Here is a 20,528-nt window from a genome sequence, read left to right as displayed (position 1 = left end):
GCCTTCCTCCCAGGTCCTCCTCTGCTCTCTCCTGCAAGTGAAGTTTCTGCTGCCCACAAGTTCTGTATCTGCTGCCAGACAAGTCAGCCTCTTCCTCACATTTTTTTCTAGACATCCAAGAGAACTCTTCCTTGCAAATGTGGAGTCTGGATTCCTGAAAATCCTGCAGGATATAAGGAAGAGCCAGCAACACAGTGGACTGGGTGCTCTTTGGGCAGCAGCTAGTGAGGCAGGCAATTCTGTCTTGTACCTAGCAACATAGCAAGAACTTGGTAGACTTTAATGGTTAGCCTTTAGGGATAAATTAAAGGACTAGTACTGCTTCATAATTTGATTTTAAACTGATTTCTAATGGTTAGAAAAAATTACTTCTCTTCCAGCATTGAAAAATACATTGTCTTCAAGACAAGGCATTGTTACAAGCCATTATTTAATTTTACTCACAAGATTCAAATTTCATTTACTTTAGAACAGCAACTCCATTAGGTGGCCATGTGAATATAAACTTGTCAATGACAAACGGAATCCACATGTCTATCGGGCTGACAATGAATGATATATTTTTTCAGCAATATATGAAGTGTTAGACACAAAATTCACATTGGCAACTAAAAGATTGCTTTAATCCTATTATTTAAAGGGCCTGAGCACTTACAGAGTTCAAAGTAAGCACAGGCCTAAGAGGATCAGTAGCCAGGACTCTACTTCAAAGAGCACAATCTAAGCTTATATTTTCTATCATAATAGATGTCTGAGCCTATGTCTCAGACCCTCTCAATTTATAAGCAGCATATATACAAGCAGTGGCTGAGCAAAAAAATAACTGTTGTCCTACAGAGGATCTTTCTGCAAAACAGGATGTCCCCAGTCATATTTAGATCAGAACGGGTAACTATTTCTACTTGCATCAAAATACGATGAGTCTGAATTAAGCTGGGAAGTGATCTGCAACAATATGATTCTGAATTCAAGGCAAACAGAATGGTTTGGGGAACAATAGGTCTAAAGCATAACAAGGGTGCAAAAGGAGTCCTCAGGGAAGAGATGGCTGTGTTTACTGTGAGGAACTTGGAGAAGTTCCTGCAGCTGGATACTTCCTTATGGGGTTTGTCAGAGGATCTATTTCAAACTGAAGTGTCTGTAGAAGAGGTATGGAACAAATAAACAAAATTAATAGGCAGAAAATGTTATAACCAGATGGTGTTCACCCAAGAGATCTTAAAAGGACTCAAGGATAAAATAGCTGAAATAATAGTAGTGCATGGCTTCTTATTTAAAACAGGCTTGAACTGAGCACCTGAAATTAGCTACTACAGTGCCAGCTTCTTAAAATTGTCCTAGGACAAAGTGGGGGAACTAGAGCCTGGTGAGTTTGATATGCTTCTCTATGCAGGGTAGAGAAGATGGATAAATATGCCACATTGGAAGAAATTCAGTGCATCTTTGTAAAGGGAAATCATGCTCCACAAATCATCAGGTTCCTGTAAAAAGCTTATCGATATTGGAGACTTTTGATTGGCAACGTCTGCTTGTTTGTACTTTTCTGTGTATTCAACAAGGTTCCTCATCAAATACCCTTAAAAACACTTAATCAGCTACAGGATAAGAGGAAGATCTTTGCATGGATTGCATAAAATTGGTTGAAAGATAACCAGGCAGTTCTTGCAGTAAAAGGAGATCATTAGGAGTTTAATAATGGAAAATCTCTAAGTCTGAGAAACAGAGGGATCTTAGGCAACAGGATGAGTGGGCACTGGAACAGAATCTTAAATGGAATGTAGATAAGCATAATGCAGTACATGGGGGGGGGAAAGTCACTGTAGCTATAAACTAATGGTTCTGATCTGATCATCTGGCTGTGAAATGTGGGGATTATACAGGTTTATAAAAAGCCAAACAAACAAACAAAAAAAAAACCCAACCTCCAGCTCAGTGCTAAAAAGCAGCCAAGAAGCATCTTGAGTGTTGAAGTTATGGCTACTTCATCTGAAAATGTAAATTATAATACTGGAAAAAGTTTGGGGAAGGATGATAAAATACAGGGAGTAACATCCACACAGTGTGACTAGGTAGAATGGGACTAGGTAAAGACTGACAAAGACATGAGCAGCCTGTAAAATGTGACTAAAGATCAGCTGATCATTATCTCTGTAAAACCCAAGAGGCATCAGATGAAGCCAGAGGGTAATGTGTTCAACATTAGATCAAGGGGGTGGTTCTTCAACAACAGAGATACCTGTTACGAGAAACTTTGAATTTCCTTTCATGAGACCAGGAGAAAACTGTGCAAGTCTGTGGAAGTGATATTCAGTGTGGGTACTGCCTCTAGGTTGAGAAACCCAAGATTGAGGTAAAAGACAGTGGAGGCTGGGAGAGTACTATAAGAAGATATCATTACCATCTGTTTTCATTTTCTTCTCAAGTCACTTCTTAAACCCCAAGAACAGGATAATAAGTTAGAGGAACCCTTCTGCTCAACAATTCTCATATTGCTATGGTATGATCTGAATACATAAAAATGACAGGTTCTGCCTGACACTAGCCATCATTTACAGGCACTCATGTTAGGCTGAAAGCTCTAGCCTGAATGCCTGCCTCTTTCTTTCTACCATCTTTGTTGAACAGATAAAACTTATGCTCATTTGACTTTGTTGGTTGTGGAAGTCCTAACATTAATCCTTAAGGGTAGATTAGACCAACATCAGCCAGGAACAGGTTAGATGCCATTCCTACCTTGGGAATGAATTAAATTCTTGAAGTGTTTGCCAACTGCTCAGTTTTATAAACCTTGCCTTGCTCAGAAGCTCCCTGAGTCTCTGTCTGGCTAATGAGAGGAAATGGCAGTTACAAATGTTGCCATTGACTATTTCTAGATGATCATAAGAGAAGTCAAGGATGCAGGCAGAAAATGTCTTAAGGGGAGCAGAAGCAAATTATTCACACAGAAGTAAGGTTTTGGAGAAGAAGCCATGAGTAGTGGAGAAGTGGGAAGGTGAGGGTTCCTTGAAGGGAACTTTGCCTAAAAACACTCGTGTGTGCTGAGAACACTATGGGGAATACTAGGCATGTGAACTATTTCGTACAGGATCGCATGTCTTTTGTGCTATCAAAAACGCAGAGCAACTGGGGTTTTGGAACAACCACAGTGTGCTTGTTTCATATGTCTGAAACAGCAAAATATAAATCATGAATATACTAAAATGAAGAAATCCTAAATTACAGGGTAGTATTTGCCAGTTTGGAAGACCATCAATTACTTCAGACTCTGTAGTAATTTGACATCCCAGGTTCCACCCACAGATGCAGGGAACATAAAAGCCTATCCGCATCTGTCACACTTAGGGCTTCACATGGCAACCAAACTGAATCCAGAGTGAAGGAGAAATGCAACAGCTCCTCAGTATAGGTCATAGAATCATAGAATCAACCATGTTGGAAGAGACCTCCAAGATCATCCAGTCCAACCTATGACCCAGCCCTATGAGGCTCTAAGTGCCTCATCTAGTCTTTTCTTGAAGATCTCCAGGGATAGTGACTCCACCACCTCCCTGGGCAGCCCATTCCAATAGCAAATCACTCTCTCTGTGAAGAATTTCTTCCTAATATCCAGCCTGAACCTCCCCTGGTACAACTTGAGACTGTGTCCCCTCATTCTATTGCTGGTTGCCTGGGAGAACAGATCGATCCCCACCTGGCATACAACCTCCTTTCAGGTAGTTGTAGACAGCAATAAGGTCACCCCTGAGTCTCCTCTTCTCCAGGCTAAACAACCCCAGCTCCCTCAGCCTCTCCTCACAGGGCTTGTGCTCCAGGCCCCTCACCGGTTTCGTCACCCTTCTCTGCACTATCATCATTTAGAGTCAATGTTTCTAAAGGTTACCCACCTCTTATGAGTGGTTGAATCTCTTTGCTTTCCGAAGATATGCCACCACACTCCCTATCCCTGTTTGCAGATTAACAAACTGTGTGTTTAGGGAATGCTTGGAGTCCAAAGACATGTGAGGATGTCACAGATAAAAATGTTTCTCTTCTGTTTCCTTAAAAATAGAGGCATCATCTGTTCTTTAGTGAGAGGGAAGAGAAGGAATGGTTAGGAAAGTAATGAATGGGAAAACTCTATTCAACAGTAAGAATTGTTGCTTTCCACTTACTTTGTTACAACTCTCCGTGATTTCTTCTTCACTTGGTCAGCAGCCTAGTGAGGGCTCTCCAGGTTGGCTGGCCCCCTTGGCACAAACACCTGCTGCTTGGGGAGATGTTTGACAGACTTCCTTTACCCTGTGATGGCTTTTATGGCTTCTTTTAATCTGTGAGAAGCTGGGATATCTCTTCTCTAACCAAATAAAAGGCCTGTCAGTCCTGTAATACGAACTTCCGTTTTCCACACTGTTGAAAACCCAGCCATAACAAAAAGGGGGTTTCCTTTGCAGATACCAGTTCCTTAAAACCCTGGCTTCTCCTTGAAGCTTCCTTTGGTGTGCTTTGTCTCCTCCTTCCTCAAGAACCCCTATTGTGGATCCCTGTGGTCCTTAAAATTCACTCCCAAACTTCATCCGTGTCAAAAGCTGTTTGTCACCATAGCTGACACAGAAAAAAGCAAGAGCAGGAGGACATAGCTGCCTTTCTGTCTAGGTTATTGTCTGCAAACCATCACTCCATCTCAGACATCCATGGAGAAAGATGCAACTACATGGGCAGTGGCAGATGACAGGTTAACTAGTGTCTCACTGCTATATTCCCTTTGAGATATCTTTTTCAGGAGGTGGATTTCTCTAAGTGAAACTGTGTCTGACTGGATACAAAAGGAGGCACTGGCATTTAAAAAATGGAACAAAATCTTTGTCCAAACTGACCATAATGGTATATAAACTAGTTTCAGCCCTATCCCAGATTATACTACCAAAGACACAGCCTTGAATTTGACTCAGTAGCACCTATCATATCACATAGCAACATATTATCTGATTGAAGATAATTCTTCCCATACAAATCCAGAAGCTCTTTGGTGCTACTGAGCCACAGCACCTTTCTCTAAAATTCACAGAAGGAAATTATTTAAGACTGTATGCAAACATGGAAACATTTTTGTTTTCAGATTAGATTGGTGTTTCTAAACCACTAAGATTTTCACATTGATTTAGGCTAAACACTCCCCCAAAAACAAAACCCAAGGCAGACAGGCTTTCGTTTTATGTAAAGTTCTGTATCTGCCTTGGCTGCTGAGGTTTTAAAGGATTGTCCAAAGGTATCCATCGTTTCTTCATCAGTGTCTGTGGAACTGTGATACTTTTTATTTGGTATTTCTACTAAAGGATCTTGTCACCTAGGGGAAGCAAGCAAGATCAGAATGTCGAGGAAAGCCTTGTAACTGGGAGATGGAATGGGGAGAGGAAATAGACACACAGAAAGATCTGTTTATCCTTGGCATACTCCTCATATGCCTGGGGGAAAATTACATACTGAGAATGAAATTTCAGAAGAAAATATTGCCCAATTGTTATTTTAGTTCCAATGAGCTAAAATGCAATATCTGTATGAGTCTGTACTACTTCCTAAGCAGTAGTGCCAAAAAGAGCATTTCTCCAGAAGGCACCATCTTGTATTCTATGGATGCTTGTATTATACAGTCCCCAGAATCAGAGATATTTGCTGAATTCTGATACAGAAACTTAATATTTTCCAGGATAAAATAGTGGTGGAAAGAATCAGTCAGAAGCCATTTGCAGACCTTAAAGTGAGCTTTCCACATCCTCTGCCTTCTGAGAGCCATTAAAATTTCTCTGTGACTCAAACTGGGGCAAATAGAAATATTCCACTTCCAGCCATTTCTTTCTATTATTTTTCTTTGTTCATTCCTTTCAGACAGGAAAGGAGATAAGTGCTGAAATGGTTGTTATTCCAGCATCATCCCAGCAGCTGAAGTGAGATTTCTGAAGGATTAGTAAAATAATTGAGAAATCCTGCTAGGAAAATACTTTTTCCATCTTGTTTTCTGTATGTAAAGTATGACCTTTTCCACGTTAGAGCTAAATTTGTTAAAGCACACAGACCACCGAAACACAACTAATATATGCTATGCAAATGCTGCACAACTGAGAAATACATAGGCTATAAGGTAGGTTTCTAAATCACATGATGTTACTGAATGGTACTTGTATTTACACTCTTAAATGCAGGCACTGTCTTAGAAACATTGACCCCTCGATTTCGTTGCATTTTATTCTCTGAAGCCTTGAAGATGGCTGATGTGTGCCGAGCTAATCAGAAACAAAGAAGTGGAAAGCCAACTGTGGTGGTTTAGGCTGGGTGCCAGCCTAGATGCCACTGCACAGGCCACACCTGGGAGGTCCTGTAAGGGTCCAGCCCAGTGGGTGGTCACAGGAAACCAGGTATTTCACCCGTAATCCCCTGCTCCTCTATAAAACATCCACACAGGGGTCTTCTCGCTCTCTTTTGTCCCTTGCTGCTGCCTAGGTAACATGGCGTGAGCTGCCTCCCTTGGGCCTGGGCAGGCCCAAGGCTGGGTTGGGGGGGGGGGGAAGAAAGAGCCCTGGGGGGGGGTTGGGTGTACCCCCAGGTGGGGATGGGACGTTCCTGGGTATGTTCTGGGCTCTCTCTCTCTTTGTCACGATGCTTGTGGTTTTCTGTAAAACTTTCACTGGTTGTTTTCCCGTTTAAACTTTCCACCATTTTTGCAATCTCTTTGTCTGAGCCTTTCTTTGCCTGTGGTGGGAGAATTGGTCTCCCAAACCACTACACCAACCAACCAACCAATCAAAACAAACAAACCCAAAAAAACAACCAACCAAATAAACACCACCACCCCCTTCACTTAAATATGACATTTGCCAGTGAAAATGATCCCTTGTCTTTCACCATCTCCCTTTTCTTATTCATTATTAAGGAAAATTGGTTTTCTTCCTCTTGGTGGATTGATGCTGTTGGGAAAGAGAAGGGATGCACAAGGGTTGTCAGTTGCTGATGAAAATACAGAATCAAAAGAGGCTCAGTTGGTAGCACATAAGACCCTTAATGGGAAGGTCATGAGTTCAAGCCTGCTAGTGGGCAGTGGTGTCCTCCCTACTCTAGTCATGAGGTCTGTGGTGACAGGTTGGACTTGATGATCTTTGAGGTCTCTTCCAACCTTAGTGATACTGAATATTTACTTGTCAGATGAAAAGGTGAAGTTAGCAGGGGGTGGGGTTGAAGGAGGATAAGAGGTCCAAAGTTGTCCCAGCCAATGTCTAGTAGTGTTTTATGGAGCACACACACCACAGGATGAAGGAAGAAGCTGTCTGGTAACTGCCTTATCCTTTTTGCATAGCCATGCAGTCTTGATGTGGCTGCTGAGTGTCCAGTCCCATAGAGAGCCCACAGATCCTTGCATTCTGAATTAGCAGAGGCTCTTCTGCCTTCAAGGAATCAGAGATTTTAGATTAAATCAGACAAAAAATATCTTCCTAAAGCCAACCCATTACTTGAAACTGCTAAATTAAAACACTTCATCTGGGAATAAGTGTATATTTTAACTTGCAACCATGGTAAACACTGGTATTGTATTTCAGCAGGTCACACAAAAAAATTCTCTGGCAGAGTTGCTGCCATGGCTGACAATGGACAGACAAGGAAATGAAAATGTCATGGAGAAGGGAAAAAAAAAGAAAGAAAGAAAAAATCAAATAACACTTTCAGAATATTTAATTTAGTTTAGAAAGGTTCGGCAATAAATTGACTCAAATAGCCCAAATCTAGTCACCTTCAGGCCCAATTTTTCTTCTTTCTATCACTTCTGAATCAGAGCTGTGGTAAGAACTGTAACTAAGACAGGAATTAATCATTATTATTGTCACTGTGAAATAGTTTAATAAAAAGGAAATCAGCATGGTGATGATGATGACAGCAATGCACTAACTAGTTCTTTGTAGATTTGCTAACAATTCACACCAGCACTTGGCTGTCCTGAGTTCTGTATTTACAGACAGTGAAACTAAAGAACAGAAAGATGCAATAGATGCAATGTCTTGTCCAAGGGCATCCAGCAAGCCAGCGATGGGGCTGGAAACCCAACCAGCAGTTCTCCAAAGACATAGGTGCAGCTCTGTGTTAGCTCAAGGGCTCACTGAAAATTGCTCACTGTCAGGAGTTGATCTGCTGGAGGGTAAAGAGGCTCTGCAGAGGGACCTCAAGAGGCTGGACAGATGGGCAGAGTCCAACGACATGAGATTGAACACATCCAAGTGCCGGGTTCTGCACATTGGCCACAACAACCCCATGCAGTGCTACAGGCTGTGGTCAGAGTGGCTGGAGAGCGGCCAGGTGGAGAGGGACCTGGGGGTGCTGGTCAATGGTAGGCTGAACATGAGCCTGCAATGTTCCCAGGCAGCCAAGAGGGCCAATGGCATCCTGGCCTGCATCAAGAACAGTGTGGCCAGCAGGAGCAGGGAGGTCATTGTGCCCCTGTACACTGCACTGGTTAGGCCACACCTCGAGTCCTGTGTCCAGTTCTGGGCCCCTCAGTTTAGGAAGGATGTTGACTTGCTGGAATGAGTCCAGAGAAGGGCAACAAAGTTGGTGAGGGGTTTGGAACATAAGCCCTACGAGGAGAGGCTGAGGAAGCTGGGGTTGCTTAGCCTGGAGAGAAGGAGACTCAGGGGTGACCTTATCACTCTCTACAACTACCTGAAGGGAGGTTGTAGACAGGCAGAGGTTGGTCTCTTCTCCCAGGCAGCCAGTACCAGAACAAGAGGACACAGTCTCAGGCTGCACCAGGGGAGGTTTAGGTTGGGTGTGAGGAAGAAGTTCTATACAGAGAGAGTGATTGCCCATTGGAATGGGCTGCCTGGGGAGGTGGTGGAGTCGCCGTCATTGGTGGTTTTCAGGAAGAGACTTGATGGGGTGCTTGGTGCCATGGGTTAGTTGTTTAGGTGGATTGGATTGGTTGAGGGGTTGGACATGATGATCTTGAAGGTCTCTTCCAACCTGGTCTATTCTATTCTATTCTATTCTATTCTATTCTATTCTATTCTATTCTATTCTATTCTATTCTATTCTATTCACCTGCCAGTGCCAGTGCAAATGCAAGCTTTAACTGCCATACGATCAAACACCTTAATTCCCATGGTTGGTCATGGCACAAAACCTGTTTTGAAAACACAACTGCAAAGGCTGTGGTGACACATTGACCAATGGGTATTGCTAGTCATCCAAATAAGTCACATCTGTAAAGAAGGTTCTGCTTCTTATAGAGGAATTAAGAATGACACTTCCTTACCATTTTATTCTATTTTGTGTAGAGATGAGATTGACATTTCACCCCATTCCAAACATGTGCCCCATTCAGGTGCACAAAAGGACAACAAGTACAGATCTGGCATGTCTGTATTTTGTAGAAGAAACCCTTAGCCAATCCATATGCACACCTGTACTGCTGTCTGAACTCCATCATCCAGCTGTCCAACATGAGAAGACTACCTTGCATTACTTTGGTGCAAAACAATAGCAAAACTGTCTTGGGCTGATGTGGTTTATATTTTTAACCTATGGTTTCCTCTTCAAGTTGAAAGCATTCAAATCAAAGCAGCTCCCCTTGGCAAGCACCAGTCATTACTGAAGTACTACCCTGAATTGCCTTTCCACGCTACCCCTCAAATGGCAGAAAGCAGACATCTCCCCTGTGCTTCTGATTCAAATTCATCCCTCTGGGAGGTTTCTCAGGACCCTCCCTGTTTGGATTAATGGAATGTGTTTCTGCCATTCTGACAGATACATGAAATTGGATTTTGTGGCAGAAAAATTAGTTTCTGGTTACAGGAGGATTAATGGTTCCCCCTCTAACATGCCCACTGGCAGGGCTCTTCACTGGGTCCTGAGCACATGCTGGAACAATCTGTTCCTTTGGCTTTCTCTTACACAAGGGGTTTTTGTCTGTTTGTTTCATTAATTTCCCTGGTTTTCTTATTTTTCGTCCTTACTATGGGGGAACTGTGGTGGAGAGAAACAAAAATGGGCTCTGAATGCTTGCAAAAAAACACCTGTATACTTGCTCCTCAGAAAAATGTGCACTTCTCCACAAAGGAGAAGAGAGACAGGTGATTGTTTCACTCTTCTCTAGCCAGGGCAGTAAGCCACAGCAGGCAAAACAGCCAAAGCAAATAAAGCCTCATACCAATTTTCATCAAATACTTTATTCTCTCAGCCAGGTGAAGAGCCTACCAATGTTTGGGTTTGAGTTGCTGTAAAACCTTTCCTTCTGTAATGCTCAATCCCTTGGATTGAGCAAAGATACATTATTAATAAGCATCAGGGGGGTAGAGAAACAAAGGCTGGAGGAGGAGAGTGGGAGCCTTTTTTTAGGAAGGGGGCCAAGAAAGACAAGATGGGGGAAGGAGGGGGAAGTATCGACACCCTTGGAATAGAGAAAGTGTCGAATGCCAGCTGCAGAGTGCCTAAAAGAGTGAGTGTCTCAAATCCTTTTGTCTCCTTATATGGTAAAATGATAGAGAGGGGTTTCACTAGGCTGGGAAAGGCAGCAGCCTCTTTCCACACAACACTGACTGCAGAGCTGAAATCCGGAGAGCTGCTTTTCACAGGCAGTAGAAAGCCCTGGCTAGCTGTACAGCTCTCCTCTGCAAGCAGGCCAGTGTGCTCTTTACACATTTGTTAATGGATGTGACCCTCTTCCCTGGTCCAGGAGGTGACAGTAACTGCTTGCCACTGCTCTGTAAGTAAATATCCCTTTTTTCCTCTTCCCTCCCCACTACCCATGCACTATATCTTTTTAAAGGTGTAGCTTTAAACAAAGGGTGCAGAAAGGAGAGGGTCGTTTAATACTCAGTGGTTGTTGGCTAAGGATGTGAGAGAGCTTGCTGGTCCCCCTTTCTCCTGTATAGAGTGTGAACAGTGTGAAGAGGTAAAAATTGACAAATTTCTTATCAGAGCAATTACTGCTGCATGTCTGTCCATAAAGTGACACACCAGCGAGCTGAGGCGGCACTGGGTCATTTGATGTGTTACTATTTTTAATGACTGTATTGTGCTGTGTGTGTAATCCACTGGGGACATGATAAAAAGTAGAAGCTGAGGTCTTAGATTCCATACACCTCTGTGCACACTCCTGCTGCCAAGCTCAACAAAGGAGCATTTTTGTGCTGGAGCAAGAGCAGATGCACATGAAACAAAGGTAGCCTTTCCTCTTCACAGACAAGCACTGTGAGCAGATTGCATGCAGGAAAAATGGGGAGCCATCGGCACCATATTTCTTCTTTTTACAAGGAAGGAATAAATTAGAGTGCAAATCCCAATTAATTGCTCTGAATTCCTTCTTTTTGTGCTTCTCTCTGCATGCTAGTGTGTGCAGCCACAATAACCCAGGTCCTTAATGTATGCTGTCTAACATGAATTTCTCTGTGCACATAATAAAGGAAATACTAACCTTCATTGTCTGCATTGATGACTGTTCTAAACTTTCTGCTTCCCTAAGGAGATACAGCTTTCATTTCGTTCATCAGATACCTGCATATTCCAGCTTTGCTGTGCAGAGATGTACAAACAGCCAAGAAAGTAAATCTTACAAAATCTATATACCAGCAGCAGTCAGACAGTCTGTTATTGTTACTCCCCTGACTCCTATCTAAAGGTCTCATAAGACTGTTGACTGATGCTGATACTACCGCTATCTGTAACATTTATCGTTGGCTATCCATACTTGTATGCTGTCTTGAATAGGAATTGTCCTACAAAGGACCAACAGAAGGCTGTGTGTTGTTAGATACATGCACCTGCATGTGAAGGAATGCTACGACTAAAGTTGTCGTTTCAGTTTCTACTATGAACCCTCTTTCCATCAGTTCATAAATTTATGGACTCCTCAGCTTTTGGCTAAAATCTGCTGTGCCTTTTAGTAGCCAGATGGCAAACTTTGAAAATGAGTGCTTCAGGCATTTGGATGGCAGAAAAATAGTTGTGCTCTTTGTTTGGTTGGTTTTTTGTGGGTTTTGTTGGGTTTATGTGTGTGTGTGTTTTTATATATTTAGTATTATTAAAACATTTTCCATGTGTTTTCTGCTCCAATACAGAAAACTGGGAAAGGATGTGCTCAAAAGGCTGCTCTGTCAATAGAGCCTGCCTATATTTTTAACCAAATTTGGAGGAATAAAGGGAAAAAGGCCATGAGGTACTATTTTCATTAAAAACATTGCTATGGTGGCACTAGTGTGTCCAAAATCTGACCAGAGTACCAGCAAAACTAGCTTTCACCCTAGTAATAACATAGGTTGCGATTTTTGGCTTCCAAGTGAGCACATGGTTGAGGTGCGCAGGGCAGCCGGAAGGACACAAAACGCTACTGCTGAAAAATCATATTTGTGAAAGTTACCTGAGATTCCTACCTGATATTCTGATCTGACTAGCAGGCCTGAAGTTGGGGGTGGACCTGTTCTTCAGATCTTTTGAGAGGATTCCAAAATGGCAGAAGGGCTGGGGTAGAATATATTTATCCTTGATTCTCAGAACTCTGACGTATGTGTTCCCGTTGGAATTAGCAGTGCTATGCGTGCCAGCATGAGGCAGTCACTTGAAGGTTGTTTGGTTTCACAGCAAAACATTACCAATTTTTGTGAGACCACTGCTATTGCACGGTAGCAGCTATACTGTGTCAGATACTGTATGTATATGCAAAGCTCCTGGCATGAAGAACATGCAATGGTGATTCCCAACTAAAGTACTTGGCTGCAGATAAGGCTCTGTTTCCTACCTACAATTACATGCTTTCTTAAGGAAGCCCAGCAAAGCCCTTTCCCTGAAATCACATCTTTCCTGTCCACACAGATGTCAGTGCTCCCAGCTGGCACACTTTGCATTAGAAATAAATGAGACAACTCCTTGAATCACAGTCATCCAGGATACTGTCATGCTTTACACAGTAGGTACCAAAAAAATAATAAAGTTAGTAACAAACTACAAATCCTGCAATTGTAAGGGCAGGCAACAGTTTTTGCTGCACTGCACTGCAAGTTCAAGCTTTCATCCCAAAATAAAAGGGTGAGGAGAGCTGTAAAGACCTATATTCGTATGAGTGACTCCTGGCTCAGCTCTCCAGGCAAGTGAGCCCTGAGCCTGGGAGCCAAGTCTTACATGCTGTTGTCCTTACCTCCTTGTGTCACTCAACTCACAGAAGTCAGGACATTCAGAATTAAGGGAGGATGAGATAAATGTTAACACCATTGACCAGAAAAAAATGGTTTCTTCTCCATGGAAATCAGCCCCAAAACTGAATGTCTGCTGCTGGCATGCTGCCACTCTTTCAACATCCCCACAGACTAGCTATATGCAGGTTTGAGGCCCACTCATGTTTCTCTGATGGATTAACTAATCTTGAGCCTCTTCATTTTCTGGATGGCGTAGCATTATAGGCAGTCACCTTCCCTCACCTGGATACTGCTTCAGAGATTGGGGGTCTCATCATTTGCATTTTTAGACTGATTAATTCTAATGGTGTAATTTTAATGTTTCATTTACATATGCATAGTTATCTGTGATGCAGATTCACCCCAGGTGAGTGTGTGAAATAGCAGGGTAATGACAGGTTTCATGGAAATAAATCTTGGATACATTGACAGCCACCGAAGCATTAACATTTCAACAATACTAATTAGCTATATATAGAGAAAGTGTTTGATTAAAAACCACTCCAAGCTTCTTTTATAGCTGAACATCAAAATACTCATGCCAGGTGAAAAATTTACACTCCTAATTTTGTCCCTTTTCACATATCCTTCTGTATTATATTGGACAATATTAACTAGGATGTTAAATGGCCACTGTACATACTGTAGCATGCTGTAAAAGCATAACCCTGACATTAAGAATATTCATCTCCTCCTTTCACAGCAAATTTTCAAATTTCAAATTTAAATGTGTGAAATCATCAACCACAGCAGAACAAGGCCGAATGTACTTTTGGGGGTGAGAGGTAGTTCTAGACCCTTGGCAAGCACAAACACAAGGACTCAAAACATCATCTTGCATAGCAAAAGTAGTGAGTTTCCTAAAACTATATGATATCTGTAAGTATTTAACTAGTTCTGTTTTGTCATTGCTCTGAAGTGCTCTTGAGATTCAGAAAAAATCTTCAGAGACCAAGATCCCACCTCTGATGAATTTTCTCCCTCCACACTACACCATGTATCTCTCCATGATATACCCAACAACTTCCTTCCTCAGTTAGAAAGGACCTTGCCTACAAAAATATTGCCTGTACTCATTTACTGGGGAAGAATTACCTCAGAAAATATATTGAGGCAGGGAGGCAGTTAGAAGCAGACTGAAGAATACATAGAATACATAGAATAAACCAGGTTGGAAGAGACCTTCAAGATCATCGCGTCCAACCCATCAACCAATCCAACACCACCCAAACATCTAACCCACGGCACCAAGCACCCCATCAAGTCTTCTCTCATGTCTCTTTCTTCTGTACTTGCTCCCACATCTCTTGTGTCCTACAGGTACTTTGACTCAGCACTAATAACACTGCTCTCTGTGATGTGTTACTGTCTTTGCACTGTGTCCAGTCTCCAGCATCAAGCCCTAGCAGACAAATTGGACCAAACTGGTTTCACCCAGGTGTAATCAATCAATTTTGCTATGATGTGCCCAGCTGAATGGGTACCTCTGAGGTTTATGTAGTCACCTTTGCCACATTTTGGAAGGCCAGTGGCAGAGCAGCTGAGCAGAGAAGTATGGGTGCCACCCAGCCACCAGGTATTCACTGCTAGATTTATATGGTAACTCAAAGACATACATTAGCTGATCCTCCAAAGCACTATGCATGCCTATTATCCTAGACAGAGAGGGGCTTTGTGGTCTTGCCTCCATAAACAGAAATAGACAGAGAGACCCAAAGCTGTTCTGCTAGAGGCTGGGACAAGTCACAAAGCGTTCTTCCTACATAGGGCCTTCTTGAGTTTGCTTCTTTTCTTTCCAGAAAGAAGGAAACACTGAATTTTTGGGACCTTGTTCTCATTTTGTGCCCCATTTGTGTTATGCCAAATTAAAAAAAATATGGGAGAATTCAGAAATGCCACTGCATGGTAGCACATGGCATTTTCTGGTTATTTTTATCTTGGGGCCCAGTTTCTCTGGGATTAGCAGTGTTCTTGTTAACAAGAGAAAGCAATCATTTTCTAGAAAAACAAACCTCCACTGGAGTTTCATGTCTGCAGTCATTTAGCTTATGCATTATTTCTGTAGGGAAGGGCCAGAGATAACAATTGCTTTTATTTATATTGTGCTATTTTTCATCCCTATAATTTTCTGTTATCTGCTTAAATGCTCTTATTAGAAATATGGATTACTATGCTTAAGTAATATCAAGTATTTGGTCTTTCTCTTTGAGTGTCTTTCTCTTTGAGTAAGCTTTTGCTTACTCAAGAGAAGGAAGACAGCAGTTTCAAAATACTTAGAAAAATAAGAGCAAGCCTTTCTGCTTGAACTGTTCTCTTCCTTGCTATGGCAAATTACTCTGATACTGTGACTCTTCAGTCATGTTCTGTGCTAGTTCAGTAGGCTCCTTCTCACAGGATCACAGGCTGTCAAGGGTTGGAATAGACCTCTGGAGATGACTTCAAGTCCCACCCCGCTGCCAGAGCAGGACCACAGAATATAGCACAGGTGTCACAGGAATGCATCCAGATGGGTCTTGAAAGTCTCCAGAGAAGGAAACTCCACAGTCTCCCTGGGCAGCCCCTTCCAGTGCTCTGTGACCCTTACAGTAGAGAAGTTCCTCCTCATGTTGAGGTGGAACCTCCTGTGCTGTAGTCTATATCCATTGCCCCTTGTCCTATCACAGGGTGTAACTGAGCAGAGCCTGTCCCTTCCTTCTTGACACCCAGCTCTCAGACATTTGTAAACATTTATTAAATCCCCTCTCAGTCTTCTCCAGACTGAAGAGCCCCAGGGCTCTCAGCCTCTCCTCATAGGGCATGTGCTCCAGTCCCTTAATCATCCTTGTAGCTCTCCGTTGGACTCCCTTAAGCAGATCCCTGTCCTTCCCGAGCTGGGGACCCCAAGACTGGATGAAATATTCCATGTGTGGTCTCAACCAGGGCAGAGTAAAGGGGGAGGAGAACCTCGCTCAATCTGCTGACACACTCCTCTTAATGCACCCCAGGATCCCATAGGCCTTGGCCGCAAGGGCACATTGCTGACCCATAGTCCTTCTCCATGGGGCTGCTCTCTAGCAGATCACCTCCTAACCTGCGCTGGTACAGTTTATTATTCCTTCCCAGATGCAGGACTCTGCACTTATCCATGTTGAACCTCATTAGGGTCCTCTCTGCCCAGCTCTCGGTCTGTCCAGGGCTCACTGAATGGCCACGTAGCCTTCAGGTGTATCAGCCAAGCCTCCCAGTTTGGTATCATCAGCAAACATGCAGAGCAGACTTTCTGTCCCCTCATTAATGTCATTGATGAAGATGTTGAACAAGACTGGACTCAGTACTGATGCCTGCGGGATTTCACTAGCTACAGCTCTCCAGCTGGACTTGGCACCATTGACCTCTTTGGACTCTATTTTGCAACCAGTTCCTAAACCATCTCACTGTCTGTTCTTCTATCCCACACTTCCTGAGCTTGCTCACAAGGATGTTACGGGAGATAGCGTCAAAAGCCTTACTAAGGTCAAGGCAGACTACACCACTGGTCTCCCTGCATCTACCTATTCTGTTACAACATTGTAGAAGGCTATCAGATTTGTAATTAAAATGCATGTGGGAATGTTGGTAAGACCATAAATAGAGTACATAGAATGCATAGAATACATAGAATAAACCAGGTTGGAAGAGACCTTCAAGATCATCGCATCCAACCCAACAACCAATCCAAAACCACCCAAACAACTAACCCATGGCACCAAGCACCCCATCAAGTCTTCTCCTGAAAACCACCAATGATGGCGACTCCACCACCTCCCCAGGCAGCCCATTCCAATGGGCAATCACTCTCTCTGTATAGAACTTCTTCCTAACATCCAACCTGAACCTCCCCTGGTACAGCCTGAGACTGTGTCCTCTTGTTCTGGTACTGGCTGCCTGGGAGAAGAGACCAACCTCTGCCTGGCTACAACCTCCCTTCAGATAGTTGTAGACAGCAATAAGGTCACCTCTGAGTCTCCTCTTCTCCAGGCTAAGCAACCCCAGCTCCCTCAGACTCTCCTCGTAGGGCTTGTGCTCCAAACCCCTCACCAACTTTGTTGCTCTTCTCTGGACACGCTCCAGCAAGTCAACCTCCTTCCTAAACTGAGGGGCCCAGAACTGGACACAGGACTCGAGGTGCGGCCTAACCAGTGCAGTGTACAGGGGCAGAATGACCTCCCTGCTCCTGCTGGCCACACTGTTCCTGATGCAGGCCAGGATGCCATTGGCCCTCCTGGCTGCCTGGGCACACTGCAGGCTCATGTTCAGCCTATCGTCAACCAGCACCCCCAGGTCCCTCTCTGCCTGGCTGCTCTCCAGCCACTCTGACCCCAGCCTGTAGCTCTGCATGGGGTTGTTGTGGCCAATGTGCAGAACCCGGCACTTGGATGTGTTCAATCTCATGCCCTTGGACTCTGCCCATCTGTCCAGCCTGTCGAGGTCCCTCTGCAGAGCCTCTCTACCCTCCAGCAGATCAACTCCTGCCCCCAGCTTGGTGTCGTCAGCAAATTTACTGATGATGGACTCGATGCCCTCGTCCAGATCATCAATAAAGATGTTAAAGAGCATGGGGCCCAGCACTGATCATCTTTCAGTCCTTTCAATACTCAGATAATCACAGTGTAGATTGTGTGGGGTACGCTGTCAGCGCTCAGTTTTTCTGCAGCTTCGGTAGTTACTATCACTGGTGCTTGCTCCACCACTGCTGGAGTGACTCTAAACTGGAGCAGATCCTTATTGACTGCCAAACTCAACAAGCCACTCAGAAACCACAGAAACTGGAGTGTTCCCTCTCCACTACTATAACTAGGGCTGCCTTAGCCAGGTGCATGAGGCCCTTACCACATGAAAAATATTTTCTGGTTTCTTTCTTTTTTCTTGTTTTAATTTTATGTTAAGGAAAGCAATCTTAAATAGCAGACTATCCCCTTCACAATTCATGATAGGCTGACTGTGCAATCCAGACAGGAAGCAGGTATGCTTTGGTTATCTGCACATGTTAATGCAGTCTGTCTGCCCAGAAAATTGCTCTAGAGTATTTTAAAAGAGACATTGGAATGTTATACCATAGGCAAAATAAGTCAGCCATGTACAAGGAGGATGAGTTGTTGGAAAAACCTAACTGTGATGATGAAAAACGTTTTAAGGTAGCTTTTGGAAGTCCATTTAAAAAATAAACTTTTTTTTAATAGCCTGTAATATTTACCATTTATATATAAAGGCCTGAGTGGGATGTTCAGGAGGAGGTTGCTTTACTTGAGTTTGATTTTTATTGTTTTATATTACTACTATTATGTTCAAATATCAAACCAAATTACCACAGTTGTGCTGAGGAGCTTCCAGGGGATCTATGAGTATCTAGTATGAGCTTAAAACCCTCAGAAGCAGCCGAGAACATCCCTGTAATTCAATACTTCTACTGTTTTAGCTTTACTATGGGTGCTGGTAAAGCACTCTGGGCTTGTTAGCAGGGCAGTTCTGAGAGAGCAACAACGTATTATGCTATAAGGCCTTGATTTCTTGGAGACAGAGTGCCAAATTCTTTTGATGGGTTTACTACAGGAGCATCAGCAAAAGTCTTCCACGTGCTTCTCAACTTAAAAACAAATAAAATGCAACCACATCTGTGTAAGCATCCTTGTCATATACAAGCTTAGCATAAATCCCAGACCATGGGATACAGAGATATCCAACAACTTGCTCCCTACAGAAATTATGATGGTAGGAGCAGCAGTCATGGTGATAAGTTCAGTGTTTCAATAATCTGCCAAAAGTATTACTTGTCTTATCTTTAATCAAGAGATGCACCTTCAGGCAGTGGTGACCCAGGGCCTGAGGCAGGGACAGAGGGCCTGTGGAAAGAGCAGAGGGGTTAGCTGTAGTTCCTGCAGGATGAGCTCTGCATCACTTGCCTGTCAGCACCTGGTTAGCTTTTGCATTGGACATCTCTAGCACAAGGAAGCAAATATCCTTCTGTGGCCCGTGGAGTGAGACATGGCTGCTCTGCATCAGCTGGCTTGGCTCCCTATGGCCAGGAGGCACTTCTGGAAGGTCAGGGACCCAAGCAAAGCCTGGCCTATGGCCAGCTAGACCTCCAAGCACCCCGGTTTCCTTTGCTCTGTCATAGGACCCATGAAGAAAAGTATAAGCTATACCTACACAGACAGAGAAAGCAGACCACTGACTTTTTACGTGTTTTAGTGACCCTTAACATAGCAGAAGATTTATATTTTGGGTGTTTGTGGTACACATACACTTCAGATAACTTCAGGAGCTAGGAGGCCTCTGACTGTGTGTTGCTTGTTTTTTCTTTTTGTCAGTGCTACTGCCCAATGTTTGTTTCTTCTTTTCCTACTCTAAATAAAAGGAAAGAAATTTAGCTTTTCCTCCCTCTCCCCTTGCATGGTATTCTGGCCTGGTTTGGTAAAATTTCTAGGTCACAGAAGTGTGGCTTGAAGTTGCTGCAACAAGACGATGGATAACAAATGTGGCAATAGCTGTGAAGTTACAGGAAAATAATCACCTCTTGCCAAGAAGAGCAGCATAGTTTGAACTGCTAGTACAGAGTTGCAAAGGATAACATAAATCTTTGCATTTTAGTCTTTGCAACAGTACGTAAATTGTTTCCAAATGCTTCAGACCTGCATGGCTTATGTCACTGGAGTTGTCAGAGACAAATTTTCCTTTCTCAGGGGAAAGAAAATAAACAGATAGAGAATTTTTTATGTGCACAGTTCTTCTGGAAAAAAAAAAAAAGAAAGGAAAAAAAAAGAAAAAAAAAAGGAAAAAAAAAGGAACAAAAGAAAAAAAAAGAAAAAAAGAAAAAAGGAAAGAAAAAAAAAGGCATGTGAGAGAAATGTGTGTACATCTTGGCGGAAGATGCGTGTCTCTGAAGACCTTTTCCTGCACAGGTGGCTAACAGAGCACCCTGCTCCAGGGGCACAGATAGAGCACTAGACCTACTGATCTAACTGAGGACAATAGTAACCCCCCCTTTGGTATCGATCTGGATGAGGACATTGAGTCCATCATCAGTAAATTTGCTGACGACACCAAGCTGGGGGCAGGAGTTGATCTGCTGGAGGGTAGAGAGGCTCTGCAGAGGGACCTCGACAGGCTGGATAGATGGGCAGAGTCCAACGGCATGAGATTGAACACATCCAAGTGCCGGGTTCTACACATTGGCCACAACAACCCCATGCAGAGCTACAGGCTGGGGTCAGAGTGGCTGGAGAGCAGTCAGGCAGAGAGGGACCTGGGGGTGCTGGTTGATGGTAGGCTGAACATGAGCCTGCAGTGTGCCCAGGCAGCCAGGAGGGCCAATGGCATCCTGGCCTG

General features: G+C 43.4%; 1 protein-coding gene across 1 annotated transcript in view; it reads left to right on the top strand.

The window, feature by feature from the left end:
- The first annotated feature begins 10,455 nt into the window (after positions 1–10,455).
- The window catches only part of FHL2 (four and a half LIM domains 2), a 28,806-nt gene continuing 18,733 nt past the window's right edge, over positions 10,456–20,528 (top strand). Inside the window, exon 1 of the mRNA XM_009911424.2 lies at positions 10,456–10,720. The gene's annotated coding sequence lies outside the window, so the exon portion shown is untranslated. The remainder of the gene's footprint in view (positions 10,721–20,528) is intronic.

Source organism: Dryobates pubescens, chromosome 7, assembly GCF_014839835.1.
Source record: "Dryobates pubescens isolate bDryPub1 chromosome 7, bDryPub1.pri, whole genome shotgun sequence".
NCBI classification, from domain to species: domain Eukaryota; kingdom Metazoa; phylum Chordata; class Aves; order Piciformes; family Picidae; genus Dryobates; species Dryobates pubescens.
This window is presented reverse-complemented; position numbering and strand designations above follow the sequence as displayed.